We start from the raw sequence: 5,000 nt of genomic DNA on the forward strand, positions 1-5,000 counted from the left end.
ACACACACACACACACACACACACACACACACACACACCTCCCCCTTATCAGCCCTGAAAAACGCCTCCTCCCACGCTGATAAAACTTGAATGCAAATGATGCTGATTTCATTTCTTCATTTTCTTCCTTCTCTCTCTCACTCTGTTCCCTTCCTCACCTCCCCTCCCCCTCTCTTCCTCTCCTCCCCTTCTTTCCCTCACTCCCGTTCCTCCCCCCTCCCTTCCTCCCCTCCCCTTCTTTCCCTCACCTGCCGTTCCTCCCCCCTACCTTCCTCCCCTCCCCTCTCTTCCTCTCCTCCCCTTCTTTCCCTCACTCCCGTTCCTACCCCCTCCCTCCCTCCCCTCCCCTTCTTTCCCTCACCTGCCGTTCCTCCCCCTACCTTACTCCCCTCCCCTCCCCTTCCTTCCCTCACTCCCCTCACACCCGTTCCTCCCCTTCCTCCCCTCCCCTTCCTCCCCTTTGTCCCCAGACCAAACATCCGTGATGATGATGGCAGCAGCAGAGAACTTTCCCTCATGTCACCGTGTACGATACACACTTCATAAAGGGGGGGGACCACCCCTTCATCACCCCTTCGTCCCTCCTCCAACCCTCCTCCAACCCCCCTCCACCCAGCAGCACCCCCCTGCAGACAAGCAGATGAAGGTTTCTCCTCACAGCTGTCAGTTTCCTCCTCCAGAGACTTGGTGTGTTTGTTCATCATCACCATCATCATCATCATCATCATCATCAGCTCGTCTCTGTCTGTGGTTCACACTGAGCGGAGGTCACGACCTCGGGGTCATTACACGTGGAACAAGTCAATAAGTGATGATGTCACCGGCTGAGCAGGAAGCAACACATCAGGAACCTCTAACACATACAGGAGTTCAATACGTCAAATAATATGGAATAATATCAGCTAATATTCGTATGTCAGACGCTCCTAAAGACGGTTATCTTCTACAGAATTCACCTGAAGTCCTGTTTATTCATTATGAAGGACAAAACTCAAAGATGCAGATTTTACAGATTCAGAAATCAAATCAAATCTGTATTTTCTTCTAAAACTCCTTCGAAGTGTTTTGAAATTTTGTTGCTCCTTTAACGAGCCGCCGTGCTCCTCGCTGACCTTTTCAACCCTTCATTCATTCATTCACTGTCATCCCTCCCTCTCTCCTCCTCCTCCCCCTCCTCCCGTCTCCTCTTTCACCGTCTCCTTTTATTCACCTCTTTCTTTCTGTCTTCATCTCCCATTCTCCTCCTCCTCTCTCTCCCTCCGTCTCTCCTTCTATCTCTCGGCTACAGGAAATGGTTCCTGTCCTGATGCGGGAGTTTGGAGGGGTTTGGAGGAGAAGGAGGAGGAGGAGGAGGAGGAGGAGGAGGGGAGACTCACTGTCCCAAACAAAGAGGTCAGTGTGTGAATCCTCCCAAAATACAAAGAAGAAAAGGAAGGCAGATAAAAATCAGAAACCTGCTCTCATCCGCCTCACACACACACACACACACACACACACACACACACACACACACACACACACACACACACACACACACACACACACACACACACACACACACACACACACACACACACACACACACACACACACACACACACACACACACAGCATGTCTCCAACATCCAGCAGAGACACAGGATCTTTCTCTGCTCTGTTTTTTCTGCTCACCAGGTTTAAATATTGAGGTACAGTATGTGCAGGCGGAGGATGAAGAGGATGAAGATGATGAAGCTCACTCGTGCACGGCCATGCACGTTGCCGCACACCTCTGAGCGCCAGAGAAAGAAGCAGCCAGGTTTGATGAGCTGCATGCAAATGACATGTAAAAATATGAAACTGCGATACTTAAAACGGAGATAAGAGATTTGAAAATGAGGCTCTTAGAAAGAACGGAGATGAAGATCACTGATAGCAGGAGAGGTTTCCCCTCTCCTCATCCTCTTCATCCTCTTCGTCCTCCTCCTTCCTCTTTGTTTCCTCTCTCTGTTGTTCCTCTTCCTCTTTGTTTCCTCTCTCTGTTGCTCCTCTTCCTCTTTGTTTCCTCTCTCTGTTGCTCCTCTTCCTCTCTCCTCTTCCTCTCTGTTTCCTCTCTCTGTTGCTCCTCTTCCTCTCTCCTCTTCCTCTCTGTTGCTCCTCTTCCTCTCTCCTCTTCCTCTTTGTTTCCTCTCTCTGTTGCTCCTCTTCCTCTCTCCTCTTCCTCTCTGTTTCCTCTCTCTGTTGCTCCTCTTCCTCTCTGTTTCCTCTCTCTGTTGCTCCTCTTCCTCTCTCCCTCTTTGTTTCCTCTCTCTGTTGCTCCTCTTCCTCTCTCCTCTTCCTGTCTGTTTCCTCTCTCTGTTGCTCCTCTTCCTCTCTCCCCTTCCTCTCTGTTGCTCCTCTTCCTCTCTCCTCTTCCTCTCTGTTTCCTCTTTCTGTTGCTCCTCTTCCTCTCTCCCTCTTTGTTTCCTCTCTCTGTTGCTCCTCTTCCTCTCTCCTCTTCCTGTCTGTTTCCTCTCTCTGTTGCTCCTCTTCCTCTCTCCCCTTCCTCTCTGTTGCTCCTCTTCCTCTCTCCTCTTCCTCTTTGTTTCCTCTCTCTGTTGCTCCTCTTCCTCTCTCCTCTTCCTCTCTTTTTCCTCTCTCTGTTGCTCCTCTTCCTCTCTCCTCTTCCTCTCTGTTTCCTCTCTCTGTTGCTCCTCTTCCTCTCTCCCTCTTTGTTTCCTCTCTCTGTTGCTCCTCTTCCTCTCTCCTCTTCCTCTCTGTTTCCTCTCTCTGTTGCTCCTCTTCCTCTCTCCTCTTCCTCTCTCCTCTTCCTCTCTGTTTCCTCTCTCTGTTGCTCCTCTTCCTCTCTCCCTCTTTGTTTCCTCTCTCTGTTGCTCCTCTTCCTCTCTCCTCTTCCTCTCTGTTTCCTCTCTCTGTTGCTCCTCTTCCTCTCTCCTCTTCCTCTCTGTTTCCTCTCTCTGTTGCTCCTCTTCCTCTCTCCCTCTTTGTTTCCTCTCTCTGTTGCTCCTCTTCCTCTCTCCTCTTCCTCTTTGTTTCCTCTCTCTGTTGCTCCTCTTCCTCTCTCCTCTTCCTCTCTGTTTCCTCTCTCTGTTGCTCCTCTTCCTCTCCATTGGTACTTCTTTTCTGCAGATTTCTCACCCTCCAGATTGACAGACAGCTGCTGTCCAATCATAGGACAGGTATGAGGTGAACACTGATTGGTTCTCCCCAGAGTGTGAAGCTCCGGGTCATCGAGGGTTGAAGATGAAGACGTTGTTGTTGGAAGTCTCTGAAGTTCAGCTTCTGTTTGGAGGACAGAGGATTTCTGCAGGGAGGCTCATGATGATGATGTCATGGTGATGATAATGTCATGATGATGTCATGATGTGATGATGACACCCCCCCCCCCACTCCTCTGCTGTGGAGGCCTCGGGCCGCAGGATGAGCTCCATGAACACTCCAACATGGTTCAGGAAGATAGTCGAGGAAATCAAAGTCTTTAACTCCTCTGTGAGAAGGAGCATCCCGTTGTTCTGGAGGAGGTGGGGAAGGGGGGAGGCAGAAGGTGTCTAACCACTCACCATAATCATGGATCTGTCATCTGGTGGAGGAGCAGCATTTTAATTAACATTGTAATTTGATGGGCGGAGGAGAGAGAGAAACAGAACCACTGTTGATGAGTCCAGATAAACTGTAAAGATCCAAATCAGGATGTAAACAAACCGAAAAAAGAGAGGAGGAGGAGGAGGAGGAGGAGGAGGAGATCACCTTCACTCGTCCTTCCAGGGTAGCGAGGAAGAGGAGGAGGAGGAGAGATAGAGGGAGAAGAGACTACCCAAAAAGAGTTGGAGGAGCCGTGGGTGGCTCCTTATCGGCCCGGTTCTCCTGGAGAGATTATTGGGGGATTAGTGCGAACGCTTGTTTCTAAAACATGATGAAAAGACGTTCGGCGCGTGATAACGCTTTGAACTCCCCTCCTCTGCTCCTTCTAGGATCGAGCCTTCAGGCGGCCTGTTCCACGAAGCACAGTGTCGGGGGTGGGGGGGTGGTGGTTGGGGTTGGGGTGGGGGTGGGGGGTGGAGGGATGACGGGGGAGTTCCTCCTCCGCGGACCTCCGTCCTCCGGGAGGACGCAACAGATGCAGCGAACACTTCATCGCTTCATCCTTCATCTCAGCTCACATTTCACAACAATCCCACAACTTCTGTCCAATCACACGCGCCCGCACTATCAGTTAATTAAAGCAGCATCCAATCAGAAGCCGAGGAGATATAATATCAGATTTGTGGCGTGCGATCCAATCGGAGGAGCGGCGGGTTGCCATGGGAGGCTCCGCTGACGAGGACCTGGTTGTTCACTCAACCAAAAAGTGTGAGGAATCAGCAGCCAGGCAGCGATCAGCTGATCAGTCAACATTATTATACTGTTCTGAGGTCCAACAGCCGTATCAGGCAGAATACATTCAAACACATCAGCTCATTCTCAGCACATGCAAATTGAGGATTTCCATACGACACAGGCCAGTTAACACGGCGCCGATCTGCAGGAGGGGGAGGGAGGACCGGGTCTCTAAGCCCCGCCCTGATCTGTCTGGAGCTGACAAACTGGCCCCACCCACAACAGCACACAGCCAAGACGCATCCAACCCTACAAGTCTGGATGTGTTTGTGTCCAGGTGGTGCTGCAGGAGTTTTCGTACAGAACCGATCACTTATCTGTATAAGAAGCAAATATGTGGAGGCAGAAGTTGAGGGGGGGGGGGGGGGGGGGGGGAGCCCGGAGGAAGAAGACAGATGGTGGAAGTGAGATAGATGTGATGAAGCAGAGACAGCCCGGTGAAAACATGTCCACAGCGGGGAGATGTACGATGGAGGGGACGACCGGGTCCAGACACAAAGGTCCAGTTAGATCAGAACCAAACGGATCAACAAGGAAGGAAACTTTTCACATTAGAGCTGAATCACGATTCACCTGAAACAGAACAGAACCGATCCAAGAGGTTCTGATACTGAAAAACAACACTTCAGATCCAAGTCTGACAG

The 5,000-nt window shown here is 50.9% G+C and overlaps 1 protein-coding gene across 1 annotated transcript in view; it reads right to left on the minus strand.

Moving 5' to 3' along the window:
* Positions 1-5,000, minus strand: part of zfpm1 (zinc finger protein, FOG family member 1) — a 43,288-nt gene that overhangs the window by 14,771 nt on the left and 23,517 nt on the right. The gene's annotated exons all lie outside the window — the stretch shown is intronic.

Source organism: Brachyistius frenatus, unplaced genomic scaffold (genome assembly GCF_029030835.1).
Source record: "Brachyistius frenatus isolate BFR_SWC_R1_liver_20210118 unplaced genomic scaffold, ASM2903083v1 Contig_214, whole genome shotgun sequence".
NCBI lineage: Eukaryota > Metazoa > Chordata > Actinopteri > Embiotocidae > Brachyistius > Brachyistius frenatus.